Source organism: Pelophylax lessonae, assembly GCF_965119305.1.
Source record: "Pelophylax lessonae genome assembly, chromosome: 2".
Classification (NCBI taxonomy): domain Eukaryota; kingdom Metazoa; phylum Chordata; class Amphibia; order Anura; family Ranidae; genus Pelophylax; species Pelophylax lessonae.
The window spans coordinates 361,146,687-361,168,708 of record NC_138769.1 but is presented as its reverse complement, the minus strand read 5'-3'; positions in this window follow the sequence as shown (position 1 = coordinate 361,168,708).

The following is a 22,022-nucleotide window of genomic DNA, read 5'->3' as shown; positions in this document are numbered from 1 at the left end:
CTGCTTATCATTTGGGTTAAGGATAACGCTACTTTTGATATCACACCATTTTTACACAAAGTAAATGCCAATGATCCTAATTTACTAGTAATTGTCACAACAGAGTCATAGATTTCCTTGATGTCACCTTGGAAGGTGATTCCTTTACCCAAACTGTTTCCACTTAAACTTTTTGTAAACCCACCGTGGTTAACACCACTTTCCTGACCAGTAGTTGTTATCCAGCCCACACTGGTGTCCATTTAGGAAACCGAGATAAGCAGCGATCCCGATGATCGCAGCTCATCTCCGATCATTTTTGGTTTATGAAACAGAGATGATCGTGGGAGAACATATTCTCCGCTGATCATCTTCACACTGAGAATCTGTCCTTGACAGACACAAGTTTATGAAGCTGCGATCTCCGCACTTCACTGGCGATCTGTGCCAGAATTTACACTTCCAGATTCACCATCTCAGAGTTGGATAATCGGGGAGAGAAGACAGAAAAGGGGTAGAATCGGGGGAGAACTGAGGGGGAAGAAGGAAGATTATTGACTTCCTTCTTCCTCGATCAGACCCCCCAAGACAGTAAACATGTCCCCCTGCCATATTTAGGTATATATTTATTTATATACACACTTACATTATACAGTATCTCACAAAAGTGAGTACACCCCTCACATTTTTTTAAATATGTTATTATATCTTTTCATGTGACAACACTGAAGAAATTACACTTTGCTACAATGTAAAGTAGTGAGTGTACAGCTTGTATAACAGTGCAAATTTGCTGTCCCCTCATAATAACTCAACACACAGCCATTAATGTCTAAACCACTGACAACAAAAGTAAGTACACCCCTAAGTGACAATGTCCAAATCGGGCTCAATTAGCCATTTTCCTTCCCCGGTGTCATGTGACTCATTAGTGTTACAAGGTCTCAGGTGTGAATAGGGAGCAGGTGTGTTAAATTTGGTGTTATCACTCTCACTCTCTCATACTGGTCACTGGAAGTTCAACATGGCACCTCATGGCAAAGAACTCTCTGAGGATCTGAAAAAAAGAATTGTTGCTCTACATAAAGATGGCCTAGGGCCTTGGCTCTAAGAAGATTGCCAAGACCCTGAAACTGAGCTGCAGCAAAACCATACAGCCAAGACCATACAGCGTTTTAACAGGACAGGTTCCACTCAGAACAGACCTCGCCATGGTCGACCAAAGAAGTTGAGTGCACATGCTCAGCATCACATCCAGAGGTTGTCTTTGGGAAATAGATGTACAAGTGCTGCCAGCATTGCTGCAGAGGTTGAAGGAGTGTGTGTGTGTGTGTGGGGGGGGAGGGGGGTCAGCCTGTCAGTGCTCAGACCATACGCTGCACACTGCATCAAATTGATCTGCATGGCTGTCATCCCAGAAGGAAGCCTCTTCTAAAGATGATGCACAAGAAAGCTTGCAAACAGTTTGCTGAAGACAAGTGGACTAAGGACATGGATTACTGGAACCATGTCCTGAGTCTGATGAGACCAAGACAAACTTATTTGGTTCAGATGGTGTCAAGCATGTGTGGTGGCAACCAGGTGAGGAGTACAAAGACAAGTGTGTCTTGCCTACAATCAAGCATGGTGGTGGGAGTGTCATGGTCTGGGGCTGCATGAGTGCTGCTGGCACTGGGGAGCTACAGTTCGTTGAGGGAATCTTGAATGCCAACATTTACTGTGACATACCCTTTCGGAAACTCGGCCACAGGGCAGTTTCCAACATGATAACGACCCCAAACACACCTCCAAGATGACCACTGCCTTGCTAAAGAAGCTGAGGGTAAAGGTGATGGACTGGCCAAGCATGTCTCTAGACCTAAACCCTATTGAGCATCTGTGGAGCATCCTCAAATGGAAGGGGGAGGAGCGCAAGATATCTAACATCCACCAGCTCCGTGATGTCGTCATGGAGCAGTGGAAGAGGACTCCGGTTGCAAACCTGTAAAGCTCTGGTGAACTTAATGCTCAAGAGGGTTAGGCAGTGCTGGAAAAAAATGGTGGCCACACAATATAGATTCACACTTCGGGCCCAATTTGGACATAAACGCTTAGGGGTGTACTCACTTTTGTTGCCAGCGGTTTAGACATTAATGGCTGAGTTATTTTGAGGGGACAGCAAATTTACACTGTTATACAAGCTGTACACTCACTACTTTATATTGTAGCAAAGTGTCATTTATTCGGTGTTGTCAAATAATAAAATAATTACATAAATGTGAGGGGTGTACTCACTTTTGTGAGATACTGTATATATATATATATATATATTTATAAAATGTGTGCCTGTGTATATCTCTCCCTCTCTCTCTCTCTCTCTCTCTATATATATATATATATATATATATATATATATATATATATATATTGTGTAGGAAGACTAATTCTTTTATTAACATTAGATGGGGGGCCTCCTCTAAGAATGCACGTATATTCAGCAGTGCTAATTTATCACTGCTAAATAAATGGGCACCAGTGATTTTCTCGTACTGTAATCTCGCTATGTCTCACGAGATTACAGGCAGCCCATTCACTTTTACACAGATCTCGGCTGTTTTCAGAAAAAGTGAAGACTGAAGTTCTCGGCTTCATAAACAGGGTGCCAGAAGAGATAACTTTCCTCTGAGCACTGCCAAGAAGTGAACTGAGAAAAAAATTCTCAGTTTCAAAAACATACACCACTATTAGGGCATCATGGTAGGTTAGTTTACTAGAGCCAGAATAAACTGCTCCACTGAGGTTTCTTTCAATAATGAATGCCAAGTAATTAGAAACAGGCTTGAATCCAGAGGTTATCCTCAGTGGTCTATCCAGAGAAGTTTTAAAGTTGCATCTGCCAAACAGCGAGCAGATTTATTATCCAACTCTCTCATACTGTTAGATCCAAACCTATCAATTTGAGGTGACACAAGAGCTCCAAACAGCCTATCACCTTTGTCACGTCATACTTAGTTGAATACCATCAAATCACTATCACAAATAACATCATAAAGCAGAACCTCCCTATTCTGTATTCTGATAAAAGCTATATATATATATATATATATATATATATATATATATATATAATGTTTTGACCAATGGTGTTCATTTCTCCAGTTGTCACGCACCTACACTTCGGTCCCTTTTATCTCCAAGTCTTGTGTCCCTTGATAATGAAAAGAAGAAAAAAAATGTGGTTATCCTATCCAGGTGTTTTACAAATGTGGACTCAAGACTCGTAGATATTGCCGCACACATACTGTGTCCAAGAGTTTTGTTTCTGCCAACACTAAGGAGTTCAAAATACAGGAATACATCAGTTGTGGTACAGATTATGTTGTTTATCTAATCCAATGCACTGCGTGTAGTTTGCAGTACGTTGGTTGTACGATTTGTCCCCTTCGTTCCCGCATAGCAGAACATTACTGCGATAGTTTAAATGAAAATTCTAAAAACATCTCCACCGTATCCAAACACTTCAGGGATGTGCATAAAGGCAATATGAGTTATTTTAGCTTTAATGGCGTTGAGAGAGTATTGTCGTCAATGCGGGGTGGGGATAGATACCGTAGATTATTAGAGCGCAAGGTCTACTGGATTTTCATATTACAGACCCGCATCCCTCTTGGCCTTAACCATAGATGGGATGTGGATTTGTATCTGAAATTATATGTATTTATCCTTTATATATATATATATATATATATATATATATATATATATATATAGTATATATATTTATTGGTGGGGGCGTGACCGGAAGCCGTGCGGGACGGACGTGTCCGAGGAGAGCTCCACTATCCCCGAACTCAATCCTCTCCAATCCTCCTCCATCCCCGCTCTCTGGGGGATATAAACATCTTGGGGGGACCCACCTTGACCACCAGGACTGATATATATCTATATTTGGTCAAAAAATCGGATTTTAGAGGATCGTTTTTTTGAGGCCTACCTCACCACTGAAGCCGGGGCCTCGCCTAGAAGCCCTGCCTGCCGCGATCGCCGGCTCCTGGATCCGGTAAGACCGAAGTCCCTAGAGGCCCTCCTCCATCCTTTTGGGTGCCCCCTCAGCTCTCCATCCCCTCCAGCTCCCCGCAGCAAGGCCCCATTATAACAGGCAGCATACACAGCACAGAACAGTCCGCCATCTTGGCTGCAGAAGGGGACAGATTCATCTAGCAAGCAGCAAACCTCCACCAGACCCAGTAATAGCACCTAAATTTTTATTAATCCTACTGGCCACTGTCCTGCACACCCGCTAACCCCTCTCTGACCTCACTGGCAGCTCTGCGCTAATCACGCATGGCGGGGAATATGTAAAGAAGGGGCTCCCCCACCCGTCCGCCTGATATTGCAGCATTTGAGGTAACCTTAAAACTTCTCCATGGGAAAAGGAGATAGATCTTCTTCTTCAACCCGCTCTCGCTCCCCACGGGATCAAGAACAGCGTTCAGGGATCCAGGTTCCTGATATGTTTAAAAAACTGACAGGAGAAACTGCACAAGCAGCAGCACTGGCAGCACCTAACAGCATGCAGATAAAAGAGACACACACTCCACAGGCACCAAAAACCCCTTCTCCTGGTGACCTCTCACTCTGTCCACCTGTCTGTCCACCTGCTCAGATTGTGCGCACTGATATGCCTGGTCATGCTTCATCCTCACACTGTGTTTCACTACAAGACCTTAAAGCCATAGCAGACGACATTAAATCTACCCTTTCAGCTACCTTTTCAGCCGCCATTGCTGACCTTAAAAAAGAGATGCATAACATCACTGATAGACTGGAAGAGGTGGAAGAAATTACTGACAGGCAAGATGCAGATATATTGAGTGCACAGAGAGAGATATCTGATCATTCCTCCCAGATCAGAGACCTCCACAGACATCTGGAGGATCTTGAGAACAGAGGTCGTCGAAACAACATTCGCATTCGCGGTCTCCCCGAATCGATAGAACCTGCCCAACTGACTCAAACTACCCTCACAATCTTTAATGACCTGTTGGGAAGACCACCCGATACCCCAATAGAAATAGAGAGGCTCCACAGGGCCCTAAGACCTAAAGGGAGGGACTCGGATCCTCCAAGGGACATTATTGGCTGTCTAGCGCAATTTAAATTAAAAGAGGAGATCCTCCATAACGCCAGGATAAGAGGTCGCATACTTTATCAGGGCACTGAGGTAAAGCTGTTCCAGGACCTTTCCCCAATAACCTTGCAAAAGCGCAAAGACTTACGTCCATTATTGAATATCCTGAGAGAAAGGGAAATTCCCTATAAATGGAAATTTCCGTTTTGTCTGTTTGCCGGCTCTAGGGGTCGCTTTGCCTCACTCAGACATCCTGAAGATACAGCAACCTTTTGCAACTCTCTGGGCATTCCTTTAATTGAGATTCCCGGTTGGTCACATGTGAGCAGACAACTTCCTAATATGCAAATAGAGGACATGGATGTTCATCATCAAGAGGACCCTGAACACATCAGAAGACGCCGACCTTCACCCAATCGTCCCGCCTCACCAGGGTACAGGCAAGGCCGTAACCAGGGCAGCGCTCCTTCATCTCCCGCCCATAGGAGACCTCGCATATACTGAATATACCCTCCTCTTGCTTCACCTCCTTCCACTCCGCCCCGGTACATGACATCCACACTGTTTTCTTCATCGAACGTCAGAGAGGATGTTTACTAAAGGAACGCTCTGCAGCCTTAGGAACGCTCTGCAGCAGTATCCAAGAGTACAAATGTGATGTCAGATTTTTAGCACTTTAAACCACGACTCTAATTCACATTGGACACCCGAAGAAAACCCATTCATGCGAGCCCCTTTTTTTTTTTTTTTTTTTACCAATTTGAAGCGGCTCACAAGGACTTGGGAGTGGCTACCCCTGGACTCTCTTGGGACCTTGGGGGGCGGGTCTACTCTCTTTTCTTCCTATGCATAATGTTTCTCAAGAACTAATGTGCTGTTTTATACTTCTCATTGATTTGCAGCGGTTCCACAAGGGTTTGTAAGTGCCTGGTTGAAGGACGAGTCAGGTTTTTGGTTCTACTTAGTTCTTTACCCAGAATCATATACCTTTCTTTATTAGTCTAAGTTTAATATTGGTTCGGATGAGGAGCATTGGAGCATTTACTCGGGATCCACTGCCATGGGTGTCTTTAAGATCACCGTTGTGGTTTAGTTCCGATTGATGCCACTAGATGGCAATATTTCTCAAGTTGTTTTGGTTGTATACTAATATGGTATCAAAGTTTTTAACTTTTTGTTCTTTTTGTTCTTTTCATTCCCTATTTCTTATCTTCTGACCATATGTAACAGAAACTTTTACTCTTGCGTGATATGTTCCAGTGCTCCTCTCGGGACACAGGTATGTGCACTCAGTTCCTCTCTTGACCTCGACCTATGCCATAATGATGGTGCTGTCTATACTTGCCAAAGGTAATTATCCTTCCAGTTATAATGTTGTTTTTACTCCTATATTGCTATTATCCCAGGTTCAATGTTACCTCATAGAAATGAACACCTAATAAGTTTTTATTTAGGTGGTCGGGTGGGGATACTATGGGTTTTTCCCACGTTTTGGTCGATCTTTGGTACCCTCCAGACACCGCACGCTTCCTACCACCTTCCCACACAGCTCACATTTGAGCTGACTAAATCCAACATTATCTATCCCCATAGCAGTTAAAAGCAGGTCTTTCTCTGCTGTTGGCCTGTGATCCCCCTCCTACTTTAAGGGGGAATTGCTCTTTTCTTCTTTTTCTTCTTTCTTGCTTCCCAAACCACCGCTTCCCCTCCCCTTTTTTTTTCCCTTCGTCTTTTTCCACCCCCCTTCCCTTGCCATTTGCGATCCTCATCATCATGGCTACTTCATCTTACACACCTGCACTCAAACATCTTAAAATCATCTCACTTAACACTAAAGGACTTAATGTTCCCGAAAAAAGGTCCAAACTAATCCTCTACCTCCATTCTCTTAAAGCAGACATAGTGTTTTTACAGGAGACACATTTCAAGACTGACCGTATTCCGAAATGGCATGTCAGAGAATTTCCGTTGATGTTCCACGCGACTAACAGTCTCGCCAAAACCAAGGGGGCTTCTATTCTGATAGCGAAACACATCCCTTTTGAAATCACGGACACCCTGATTGACAAAGAGGGCAGGTACGTGTTCGTGAAGGGTTCCTTGTGGAACACTCCACTGACTTTGGCTAATATCTACGCACCCAACACAGCACAAGTTAGTTTTTTTAGAGAAATGTCCACAATCCTTACATCTTTCCAAGAGGGATGTCTCCTCCTCGGAGGAGACTTCAATCTTGCAATTAACCCCATAGTGGATACTTCAACCGGGGCCTCATCTATGCCGTACAAGGCACTTAAACAGGTCAAGAAACAACTACAAGATTTGTCCTTACACGACACTTGGCGTTTACTAAATCCGTCCGGCAGGGACTATTCATTCTTCTCCACTCCACATAACAGATATTCGAGGTTGGATTACCTCTTTATCACGCAAAAAGACATTCATCTACTCAAAAAAGCGACTATAGATCCGATGTGTATCTCAGATCATTGTGCTATCTCTGTCACACTTGCGATCCCTCAAATTAATAAACATGAAAAAATCTGGCGACTTGACCAGTCTATTATTATGCATCCCAAAAACGCGGAAATAATTAGATCTCAACTATCTGAATATTTCCTAACAAACGATACATGTGACATGATTCCCTCCACTATATGGGAGGCCCACAAGTGCGTGATCCGGGGTACACTGCTCAAAATGGGGGCACATAGGAAAAAAGCAGCACAAAAAAGCATTTCTGAGCTCTTCTCGCAAGCTAAGAAACTGGAACTCACACATAAACGATCACATGCTGTTCAACATTTAGAGGAGTTATCTCAGGTCAGGAATAAGATCAGAGAGTTTTTTAACATCAAAGTCAGGAAGCGCTTCATACTATCACAAAAGCTATTCTACGAATTTAGCAATAAAAGCAGTAAATACTTGGCCAGGGCCTTGGCGGCAAAAAGAGCTCAGAACATCATCCACTGCATAACAGACTCCACAGGCAAAAAAAATCACTCTAATTCTGAAATTGCACAAGCTTTCACTCAATACTACACCTCTCTCTATAACCTACCACCTGAACACAAACCTCAAGCGACTGATAGTTCTAGATCTGAAATTATCAGGGACTACCTACTTCAAAACGGCTTCAAACCACTCACCAATCAACAGTCCTCCAACATTGATGGTCCACTTACGAGTGAAGAATTTAATCTGGTTCTGAAGCAAATGAAACCAGGGAAAAGCCCTGGCCCTGATGGTTTTTCTCTAGCCTATTATAGATCCTTTGCAGATATCTTGGCCGTACCCTTTCTGAAAACATTCAACAGTCTTTCCAATTCGAATTCCAGCCACTCCAGACTCCTGGAAGCACATATTTCCGTTATACCAAAAGCAGGAAAGGACCCCACACGAGTTCAAAACTACCGTCCAATTTCACTCCTCAATGTAGATCTGAAAATATTTGCCAAAATACTAGCTAACCGCCTCCTTTCTTTCATTCCGTCCCTGATTGACTCTGCCCAAGTTGGCTTTGTGCCTGGCAGGGAAGCTAGGGACAACACACTTAAAGCCCTTAACATACACCACATTCTTTCTTCTTCCTCACAGACCGGTTTTCTGCTATCTCTTGATGCAGAGAAGGCATTCGATAGGCTGGCTTGGGACTACTTAGAAGCGATTCTCCAGTCAATTGGTCTGGGACCCAGATTGATGTCCCTTATACTTGCACTTTACCACAGCCCGTCAGCCAGAGTACGTGTTAACGGCTCGCTATCGAATGCCTTCTCCATCAGCAATGGAACCCGTCAGGGCTGCCCCCTGTCTCCTCTTCTATTCATACTCACACTTGAGCCCCTTCTCAATAGTATTAGAACTAATCCTGACATTTCCGGTGTACATTCCAACTCTAACCAATATAAGATTGCTGCCTATGCAGATGATGTCCTGCTGTTCCTCTCCAACCCCCTTATCTCAATCCCCAATTTACAAAAAGAATTGAAATTATTTCAATACATTTCTAACTTCAAAATAAATAGATCCAAATCGGAAGCACTTAACATATCCCTCCCTGACCCAATAGTTGAACAGTGTAAACAATCATTCCCCTACGAATGGAAAACGGATACCATCACATACTTGGGTATCGAAATCCCCACTGATCTAAATAACCTATTCAAAAAAAACTATCTTCCTATTTCTCAGGATATTTTCCAAGACCTTAAAAAGTGGAATAAGGTACACTTTTCTTGGTTCGGTCGAGCTGCAATTGTTAAAATGAATGTGCTTCCGCGTATCCTCTACCTACTACAAACAATTCCCATTCAACTGCCCTTACACTTCTTCTCCTCTTTAAAAAAGGCCATCAGATCCTTTATCTGGCATCACAAAGCCCCTCGTATTAAATTTGAGACACTCTCCAGACCCAAATCCAAAGGTGGAATGGGAATCCCAGACATCTACTTGTACTACCAAGCATCCCACCTCTTACGCATAGCAGACTGGCACTCACAGAAGCACAAAAAGGATTGGGTTGAATTGGAAGACTCTCTCTCTCCGATTCCCATTCAAAGTACCCCTTGGCTAATTTATTCCTCCTTACAGGACTCCCTAAAAAAACACCCGTTAATAGGTCCCACCATTCGTTGTTTTCATACAGCAAACGCCAAACACCAACTAGTCCGGAAACATAGCCTCCTTACCCCTTTACTAGACAACTCGCAATTCCCACCGGGTCAATCCTCACACACCCTACGTTCGGTTCCCAATGACATAGGGATTCGCATTTTCCACCTCTTACAAAATGGGAAATTTCCCAACTTTCAAGATCTCAAAAATGCTTTACTTAGTCCCGCATTGACCTGGTGGGAATACACACAACTTCATTACTTTGTCTCCGCACGCCTGAAAAAAAATCCTAAAGAGGCACCTCTTTCCAAATTTGAACAAATTTGTGCACTTCAACAACCCCAGCGACACCAGCTATCAGCTATACACTCCCTTCTATGGGATTCCTGCCCTATACAACTTGGCAAACTATGTAATGACTGGGGCATCGATTTGGACTTAACTCTGACGGACCCCCAATGGGAAAAAATATATCGTAACATCTTAAAAGGATCAATAAATGTATCCATTCAAGAAAATAATTATAAGATACTTACCAAATGGTACCGCACCCCATTCCTGCTTAACAAATATAACAAAGTTATCCCAAATGAATGTTGGAGGTGCAAACAATCTCATGCAGATTTGCTACATATCTGGTGGTCTTGTCACCTGATACAGCCATTTTGGAATACGGTCAAATCCTACATACTCAAAATTACCACCCAAGACTTACAATTACATCCAGCTCAGTTCCTATTGCACTTTCACCCTAACTCGCCTCCTAAGTACTTCAAATCCCTTCCCATGATCATGATAAATGCTGCTAAGCTTTGCATCCCCAGACTATGGGGTACCACGAAAGTCCCATCCCTACACACTTGGCTCACACAGATTAACAAAATCTCCGAAATGGAGGAGCTAATTTCTACAGTACATGACTCTCCAAACAAATATCTCAAAATATGGAAAGATTGGATCATTTTCCGATATTCCGCCGAATATGAACAGCTTATTAACTCATTTAATAATTAGTTAATCCACCTCCTCCGTATTATCAGTTATTATAGCCATGATTCTTATAGTGACCTAGACACATAAGTTGCTTCGGTCCTTACCCGCCTCCCCTCCACCCACTTTCCTTGCCTTCCCTTCCCCTCTTCTCCATCTCACTTTTCTAGCTTACTCCTCCCCCTTCCCTGCGGACCCAATGCGGGTCAGAGGGTCCGCTCCCCTACTTCCTCTTTGATATACTTCCTCTTTTTATGTTATTTTAGCTTGATTAAGCGAAAAAAAAGAAGTTAGCCCTTAACAGCCATATTTCATGGGCTATGTTGATTCAACATAAAACTTCGCACTCTAAAGGGCGAATCGCCTCAGTTTTATCATTCCTGTATTAATACGTGTTACAGCATACGTTTTCCTTGATATCTGATTATTTCTTTTGCCTAATGTAAATTGATACTTACTCGTTTATAATGTTATTGGATCAGATAGGATTGTTATTTCTACATACAATGTGAAAAGTATAATTACATGTTGTTAACCTCATTACTCTTCAATAAACTTGTTGGAAAAAAAAAAAAAAAAAAAAAAAAAAAATATATATATTTATTTATTAGGGATCAATGATTATCGGCAAGGCCGATATGCACTTTCCCCGATATATCAGAATTGGCCCCTGAGGTTACTGATATTGCTGATATTTCAGGAAAGTGCTTGTACCAGAGTGATGCCTGCAGCTAGAGGCATCACCCCGGTACCGGCGTCCATAGCCGACGGTCGGCTGTCTTGTAATGACAACCGATGCGGCTGAGAAGCCACTCAACTGTCATTACAAGGTGTGGGAGGGGACATCTCCCTCCTTCCTCCACCTTCCGTGGCTCGCCTGGGTCACCCATCCCACCAGGAGACCTGGGCAACCAGCCTGCATGGCCGCCGAAGAGAAGACCCGATCAAAGCCGCATTCGGCTCTGATCGGGTCTCCATGTAAAAAACCTGGAAGTGATGTCATGACTCTGCGGAAAATTTTAAAAAATGTGAGTTAAGTGCAGAGGAGGGGTTTGGGGTCTGAGTTATTTGAGACAACAGGCATTAATACAATAACTGAATTTCTTGCACACTTTAGTATAAAATCAAAAAAAAAGTCCATAAAATGTCCATAAGCTCAAACGATAATCATTGATCTCTAAAATATATATATATATATATATATATATATATATATATATATATATATATATGGATAAATACATATCATTTCGTATGGTCACGCCCCGAAGCGTTTTGACATTGGATATGACGAAGTCAGATATGACGAAACTCGTTGGGACATGACCATATGGCGTCCACATCCTTCGAATGTATAGAGCGGTGAGAGCCTCCAGAGGTGATTAAGTCTGGCGTGGAGCTGACTGGGGACCGAAGGCAGCCACTTCTTCTTTATTCAGGATATCAACGTGTGAACTTTTCATACGCAAGTGAGTGCAATGTGTGATGTTTTGTTTTTAATAAGATTCAGTTAAAACATTATTGCCCTAGTGGAGGTTTGCTTTTATCTTCACATACACGGGTGAGAGGAAGCAGTGCTGGAGAGTGTCTGGCTTACAATGGATGGATTTTATCTGTGATAACATGCTATCTATGCCTGATCCATGAGAGTGGGTAGGCATGGCTATCTGGTGAGTCTCCCATTTATCAGTACTATCCCGACACGTTGGTGGTGGAGAGTGAGGGTGTTCCCTCTAATATCACACGCAGTACTCCTCCCTGGATCCTCCAATTATTCCCTGTTTGAGTTTATTGACATTTTATGGACTTTTCTCATGATTTTATACTGAAGTATGCACCAATTCAGTTATTGTATTAATACCTGTTGTCTCAAATAACTCAGAGCATTTTTAGGGTGGTTAAGTGATACCACCGTGCCTGCGCTACTGAAATTTGTGTCCTGTGTGATCTAAATTAGATTGTACCATTTATACATGAATTCATTATTTACAATTATTCCCATATAAGTAGCAGCATTGTGTTATATGTGTCCTATACTCCTGAGCGCATAGGGTTACTCTTCAATCATTTTATCATATACGGGCAAATTTGGAGTTGTTTTTTTTAGTGTAAATAATACCTATCTTTAAATTAAAATAAATTCTCCTTTAAGACCAGAGTTAATATTTCCAACAAGAATACGATTTGTCTGGTGTTATAATTTTGGGAATGAACTAACAACTGCCGACAAGATTCAATTCCTAAATCATAGGGAATTGCTGTATATAAATAAGCTACATCCCAAATTCCCAAGTAACCAAAATTGAATCTGTGGAAACTGTGGGCCTGATTCATAGTACGGCGAATTGGCGTTTCGGCGTGATTTTGCGAAGCGGCGATTATTTAAGTCTGAAATTGGCATTCAAAGAACGGCGGGCGGAAAATAGCGCCTAGTGTGAGATTCATTAAGATGCAATATGGTCAGAGCGCGACTTAAAACCACGCCAGCTAAAAGCTCGACTAAAGTTTAGCCAAATTTTCCCCTGTACCCCCAAAAATCCCAAATCACTGTGGAAGGTGTGGAAGTCAATTTGGAGATGACTTGCGTTTAAAAAATCTCAAAAACTGACTTAGAAAGAGAGATATCTGCGAAAGTGTGGAAAGGTTAAACAGCTCCTCCAGCCGCGAGCTGCGAACTCGCGAATGTGCGCATGCGCAACGTCAAATTGGCTCAAAAAATTTCGCCAGCGCGATTTTGGGTCAATTATTTTTTGAATACCGCTTGCAAATCCGCTGTCTCGCCCATAGAAAATGGCAAAAACCGGCGGAATTGGAAAAACATGCACACTTCCAACAAGGGATCCTTTAGTAAACACCATCACATTCCATACACCTTTCCTGCTAACTCCGAAATCATAGCAGTCAAATCTACAGTGTTTATATAGAACCTCCACATTCTCTGAAAAAACCCACAAAATATTACATTGGGGAATTGGTCGTCAGATAGAAAAAAAATAGATGTAAAACATATTTCAAAGAAAGATTATTAGCATTTCACACATATCAAGGAAATGTCACAATTTTGACAATATTTTATGTGTTTCCAAAGAATGTTTTTAGAAATATATTGCAAATACTACCTTTTCTTCCATATGGGTATGGCCAAGTGTTACCATTTTACTACACATTTAACTGAAGGTATATATATATATATCCCTTATACTTGGCTAATTAGCAAAGTATGCCCAACAAACAAATAGAGCTTTAGCTCACAATATTGCTACATATTGACTTTATGGGGCATCTTTTGTATTTTGTTCATGTCTTTGGATTAAAAGTTTGCTGATACACATGCCTTTTTCAAACATGAACAAAATTAATGATGTCAACATTTGGAGGATTGGAGATATCCAAGTGTTGCCCATACAGAGGGCACCTTCCGGATTCGAACTTACAAACCTACAGCAGGAAGGCAGACTCCCTAATCATTGTGCTATTTCTCAGTGAGCGTTGGGTGTTTTCCTCATGCCGTCAAAATGCTCACATGGGAACAGGGGCCATTGAACTGAATAGGATTGGATTTTTTGCCTGTTTTGGGAGCTGATCCTTGAGCTGGACAAATCCCCCTCAAACGCCCCCAAACGGGCTACGTTCACATGTACGTGTTTGTGGTCTGTTTTTGGGGCTTTTGTAGGTGATTTCATATAACAATGCCTGCCCAAAAAATGCATGTCAAAACGCCTGGGAAAACGCCAGCCAAAATGCACATAAGAACGCCTGATATAATTGCCACGCCAAATTTAGGGATGTTCATGAGTGATGAGTCAGATTGTTGGCTTACATATCTGGTCAATCGTCACAATCTCACTTCTCAAATCCCAAAAGGTGTGTTTCAATTGTTTCCCTAAATATATATTTCTCTCTCTCTCACGTAATTGTATATATATGTATGTATTCCTGTATCTAAACATTCTAAATAATGACTAGCAAACTTCAAGAGAGAATTTTTTCAATTCACATATACTATACACACCTACATACATTTCTATTCCTCATTTCTATTTCCCTTGTTTTGGCAACTGAGCATGCTCCAAAACACACAGGATACACACAGTTAATTTTTGGACTGGGCGTTACCATTCTGGGTGTGTTTGCTTGGATTATATATAGCTCACTCAGACATCAGGAAAGATTTGACCTACGAAGAGGTCCAATATATTTGTGTGTCACATGTTTTATGGGTAACATTTTTGGCCCTTTGTTATTTATGGAGGTGAGATTTGGCTGTGTTGTGTGTTGACTCTCTGTAAGTATTTATTGCTGTTAACATAATTCTGTCAATCTGCACATGCATCTGTTGATTATGGGCTCTTTGTCGATGTATATGGTCTAAATGTTGTACAAAGGTTGTTTTGGTTTGAAAAATACAAATGTAATAAACAGCATGTTTCCAATTTTTTTTTTAAAATGTCTTCATGTGTCTAAATAAAGTTTTCTGGTGTCCACAAATGTATGTATTTGTATTTCTTTTTCTAAGTTAAATCTGCTTAATGGTTGTGTATGTTCACTATTCGCGAATTCGCGAATATACAAAACCGCGTTCTCACATTTATACATGAAACCGGAAACGAAACTTTTGCTGCGTGCACACGTTTCCGGAAATTGTCCAGGCCCTGTCGTAAGTGTGCATCATGGCTCCTGCACTGTTTACAGACGAAATCGTGGCATTTGTGTGTAAGGTAAGGAGGGGGTGTGAGTGTGCAGGGTGCGGGATGGGGGATGGGGGATGGTGGCAGGGTGGGTCGCTTATCTAGCGGGTGTGCAAGAAACTTTTGGTCTGCTGATCTGCGCATGCACTTTCTGCCTATTAGACGTGATCTAGAAGCTTCCTGTTATAGAAACTTCCTAGATGTGAACCTGTTCCCTATATATATATATATATATATATATATGTATGTGTGTATATATATATATGTGTATATATATATATATATATATATATTATATGTATATATATATAGATATATTATATGTGTATATATATATATATATATATATATATATTATATGTGTATATATATATATATATATATATATATATATATTATATGTATATATATATATATATATTATATGTGTATATATATATATTATATGTGTATATATATATATATATATATTATATGTATATATATATATATATATATATATATTATATGTATATATATATATATATATATATATATATTATATGTATATATATATATATATATATATATATATATATTATATGTATATATATATATATATTAATATGTGTATATATATATATATTATATGTATATATATGTATATATATTATATGTATATATATATATTATGTGTATATATATAGATGTATGTATGTGTATCTAAAAAATATATATATTAGACAATATATATACTATGTATATATTATATACAATATATATACATTAGATACATTATAGAATGTTATATACCATATATTAGTGTATATAATAGGGAACAGGTTCACATCTCTGAACTTTCTATATAGATATAGATAGGCATACCCTGCTTTAAGTACACTCACTTTATATACAATCGTGAGTAAGGACACAGCTTGTTCAGCTTGCCATGACACTGCTCACAAACCATAAGTGACAGGGATAACAAACTTAGGGAGCAACGACAGGGTACCCAGGTACCCAGGACTACACCATATCCATTTTGTGGCTGGCCAGCTTGCCTAGGTAATCTATCATGTCATAGTCCTGGATCCCCTTAACATGCTCCCACATGGTTTGGGAGTAAGGCTATGTCAATGTGGCCAAAATTTACAATGGAGCTGGTGTATTTTCATGCATCGAGAAAAGAAAAAAGGGATTGCTTCACTTTAAGTACATTTTCAGTTTCCATACATGCCCTGGTCCCATTGTGTACTTAAAGTGGGCTATGCCTGTATATAGATAGATTTGATTCGTTTCAACTTTTACACAAAATGAAACCCAATTATCTGTGACAGATTGCTCTGACGCTTTGGAATCTATCTAGATAAAGACAAATGTATTGACCCTTTTCATATATGCAAGATTAGAAACATTATATTCCCTAAATGCATAATGCAAAAAATTATTGCCTTACATACATCCATACACACTGCAAGCTCGGCCCCGTTTGTCTTGTCTGACACTCTTACCATCATAAGCTGGATCTGCACACAGCAGCTAATTGGTTCACCTGAGATGGAATCAGTGATCACAAAAATCTGGAATGGTCATGTCTTCAAAGGATTGCCTTGAACAAATCACCTCTAAAAGAAACACATGAGTGTATAATCACTTGTCTCAATGGATCACATTCCCAACAGACCCATCTCACACTGCCATATGATAATGAATGGGGGTGTCCATTGCAAGTTAAATACACCCCCAGATCCCATTGCTTTGTTAATTTACAGATCTAACTGGAATCTGATGGCACTGCTGTGAACCACTATGCCATCAAATTCTGCTGGTGACCTTTAAAAAGGATTATGTGTGATTGTGTGGATAATTATGCCACCTTAAATTTGCATCTCCCACATACCATGTGCAACTCTTGCAGGAATTGTGAATCAAGGATAATTCAGCACAGCTTAATGAACAGACACATTGAGGAGTGTAGGAACACACCGTCAGATTACCCGATCACACTATGGGGTTTTAACTCCTCCATAATTTTGCCACTTTGGAAACCAAGTGCTTACTTTATGTATACTTTTTAGACGGAACTACAATTTCTAGTAGGGTGATATCATTGCATGAGATTTTCCCTCACTTCCTGTCTTAGTGTCACCAAGACAGGAAGTGAGGGGAATATCACTGTGGGGAAATAGCTTGCAATTGTTGCCTTATAATGTCCATAGTATATATAAAAGGAAAGAATTGCTGGCTGTATCCCCACGGGAGATTCCCTCACTTCCTGTCCTGGTGACACCAAGACAGGAAGTGAAGGGAAATCTCCTGCAATGATATAACACTGTTACATGTTCTAGTTATGTAGCAAACTTAAGAATATACAAAGCAAACATCTTTTTTTTTCCATTTTGGCAAAATCATGGATTCATTAAAAAAATATCTTTGTTTGTCCCGTGGCTTGCAGGAAAAACATTTTGCCTTGATTCCACCATCAACACAGACAGGGGAAACCCTCCTGCGGAGCCATTGTGTTCTCCTGGTGCTGCCCCTGCCAGGAAAACACAGTGATTATTGCTAGTGGCTACAAGAGATGCTAGCGATAAGTGTGTGTAAAATCTGACAGACTGGTTGTACGTTGTCCTCCAGGTGATCGACCAATCAACTTGGGTACCTTCAGCCTGGCCATACACAGTTTAAATCTGCATCTCAAATGAAGCAATCCCATTTACATATAACACTCCATAAAGGAGAATTGAGGGGCTTATCAGGTCTGCGTCAAAAATTAACAGCCACACCCAATCAGACAGCTCGTGTTAAAAGGGACCTGAAAAGCAATCTGCATGGCTTGCTTTTCCAAGCATTGGCTAGTTTAGTGAGCCTGGACTAATAACAGTCACTGTAATGCTACCCATACTGCTGTCCTTTTAACATGGTGACAAAAGTTGATACCTATGCTACATGTGTGTAAAGTTACTTGCACCCTGCTAAATGGACAGCAATAAGGTTGTAAATACAGTGACTGCCTGTCCCCCCTGATGGCGGCCCTGGGTGTGTCATGAAAGGCCAATTGAGAAAATGGCTATATCATGTAGAGGAAATCACCAGTGTGGGGCAACCTATGTCATGGAGGTAGATTTGGACATCGATGTATATGTATCACCAGAAATGGAATTCTTTGTTCTACAATATCTCAAAGACGACCTAGCATGTTATTTGAAGACTGTACTATTTTGGACATACTTGGACTCAAACATACACTGCTCTTTCCACAGCTCCTCCTCCTCTGGGGGTATGATAAAGTTTATACGCATCTTCACCAAAAGCACAAGATGATGTGTCGTCTCCGGATGAGGCTGCAGCGGAGATTTCAGTTCCAGGCTGATATAGTGGATCTGCAGCGGGCCTGGAGTGATGCCAAAAGGCGCTCACCCAGGCTCCTGCTAAAGGCTGTGGAGCAAATCTCCGGTAAGTAAAAATATACATTACATGTGACCAGATAGGTTACAATTTTTTGGGTAGGTGGACATGTGTTTAGCTATGCAACAACACTAATACCAACACCCCCCCCCCCCCTCCCTCTCGCTCCTACCTTTCCTACCTCCATCAAGTGTCTCTTCACAACCTTTAATACTACTATGTACATTCGTATTTTTTATGTTTTTTTTTTTCTTCTGCTTCTAGCCAAAGCGGACGGACGGCACCCTCTTGTGATTTTGGTGAAGAAGGGGAGGAGGAGGACGGCCACACTCCAATATGCAGTCAGAGGCAGCGAGCCATTTGAGCAGCTGAAAATTGTGGATCGTAAGTAGAAAATAAAAATGTTAGAAATTTCTAATCTCTTCTCACATTTTACAGAGCCCCCTTTACATCGGAGTCTCCAGACTTACTACACTGTAAGAGGGAAGTGTGAAGACTCTGATATAAGGAGAGTTTGGGAACCATTATTTGAGGGGGGAAGCTGGGGACTCTGGTGTAAAAGGGAACTCTGTGTTCCCCAAAGCTCCCCCATACATCTGAGCTTACAGAGACCCTCTTACACTTCCCTTCCTCAGTCCACCACAGTCAAGGGCACAACAAGTCCCACTGCAGAAGGCTACCTGCTTGGACTTGTAATCCTCTCTGTAGGGGAATGAGGAAATACTGCCTGCTATGCTAAGACTTGTAGTGCCCTCTGTTAGGGACTAAGGATTCCTCAGTCCTCAACATTCTAGGGCACTATAAGTCTCAGCATAGTGGGCTGTCATACCTCAGTCCCTCACAGCTCGGGTCAAAAACAACACAGTTAAACATCTAAAGGACAACTCCAAACAAAACTACCAATAATGGACAGAGTCCATATGCTCTATAATGTCAAAGACCCGCTACCACTCACCTTCCACCTCTGGTGCTGTCATTGTGTAGGGCAAAGGGCTCCATCTACACCATGTTTGGCTTTCATGTCAGATAGGCAGGACTTGCTCAGCTCCACTCTCTTCCTTGGCAATTGACTCTGGCGTCATTGTGGATCTTTCCTCCTCTAGAAAACCCCCAGGGGCCCTCTCCTTGTCCCCCAGCCACCCAGGGCCTTCTTCTCCTCCTCCTCCACCAACCATTTTCAGACTCTTCCAACTTCCCTGGGGCTACTCAACCACTTTGCATAGTGGACACAACAAATCTATGACCAGCCTGCAAAATATCAAGTCTGGGCCTGGTTACCTGTATGTTCCGGGTCCAGGGCGGAGCTCTCCTCCCAGAGCAACAACTGATGATAGCAGAGTGAGTTGACCGGCCAGTCACTTCCTACTGGTGCAGGTACACACCTACCGATTCCTCCACATCTTAGGATAACATGATCAGACGGCCAATCCCCAGGCAGAGAAGGAGGAGTAAGTGTCAGCGGACAACAGACACCTGGCAGACGCAGTGAAGGGACTGCAGCACACTGCTGCAACTTTTTGATCCGAGGATTGAAAGCAATCTTTTACTTGGGAGATTTCCCTGACTGCGCCCTTCGAAATGTTGGTGCTCCGCCACTGGCCGCAAGGCCCCTGTAGGTGCGAGGCCTTAGGCGCCCGCTTAATTTGCATGGTGCCCTCCTGTTTTAAAACATGGTCAATGCATCTCATTGGTGTAAGTGCACTTCTATGTTCTGAATTGTAGGGGCATTGAGTATGGTGCTAGCATGATGAGAGGTTACTGCCTATTTGTGTCCATAAATAATATATAATGTATTTCTTTTATTTTAGAAACCAGTGATCAGGATGTTGCGGCTCAGCCTTCTCAGGCCCCCTGTAAGTAATGTGGATGTGCTGGTGTGTTGTGTATTAGGTCGAACTTGGAGGAATGATTGTTTGTTTTGTTTTCTTTTGTGGTTGATGTAACTTCAGCAAGAGAGGAGCCTCAGGCAGGGCCGAGTCGCCTGGATCCGGGCCAGGAACAAACTGTTGGCCAAGAAGAGGCCAATTGGTCCGACTCGGATGAGGACCTGGGCTCTCCTCAAAGGGGAAGTAAGTATTCTACATGTGTTTGTGTGTTCAATGTGTCCTGGTAAATATAAGGGCTGTAATATATATATTTTGACATTGGGGTTTTGTAGCAGCTGACATTGAGGATGTTTGTTGTGGAGGACTGGGGAAGAGGGGCCACTGCTTACCCAGTCCACTGTAACTACTACCTTCAATGTTTCCAGACTACTTTCTGTGTGCCTTTATCAAATAGCTTTTGTTCAAGGATTGTATTTGTGTCTTTGTGTTTCTAGGAGATACAACGCCATCCCCCCATGAAGGGACACCATCCCCCCATGTAGGGTCTCCCCCATCCTCCCCCACTCCAGGCTCCCCTGAACTAGTCTGTAAGTACCTAAAATTAGATTCTCACATGAATTGTGTGTGCTAGGATGATGTGTATCTAGGATAATCTAAGTTGGAGTCAAAGCAAGTGTAGTTTTGCTATATGTGACAGGAAGGTTGGTCATGAAACACTCTTGCTTAACCTTCATGTTTGAAAGGTGGTTTTGGGGAGCTTTACAGGACATGTTATCTTTTGTAAGTTATCTCAAGCCACCCTATTCTAAATTGGTGTTAGTTTCTCTACATTGGAAATGGTGTGCTTTGTACTTGTAAATTTTTAGGGGACATTGTAATTTAATCATGTCCTGATTTAGTCAACACTGAAAATGTGTGTTTGTCAATCTTTCATAAATACTCTTCCTCGGTAATGTACCACATTCCAGTTCACAATTTGTGTTCTTTTTGTGCAGTTTCTCCAGAGCCAGCAACGCCATCCACTTCAGGGGCCCCAAAAAAACCTGATGATGGTAAGTTGTGTGCTTTTCCAGTAATGTGTCTACTTAGTAAGTGGAGAAATGCTAACTGTGTATGTCCCCGCTCAGGCTTCAAGTTGTTCTAAAGGCAGCGGGTTCTTTATGTGAATGCATTCTATGCATTAGTATTCCAAGTGATAGGTGTGCATATTCCCCCTAAGACTTACTGGGACCATTTTTTACGGTCCAAATGTTTGCACTAATACTTGTCTGGAACAGACTCCCCCTCCTCCTTAACTGAGGTGACAGCATGCCAATATTGCCTCCTGATGCTGTCACTCCTAATCATTGAGACCAATGGAAGGGAGGGGGGCAAGGCTGGCTCACAGCCTAGTGCCTGAACAGGCACAGGGTGCTTGGCTTCATCTCA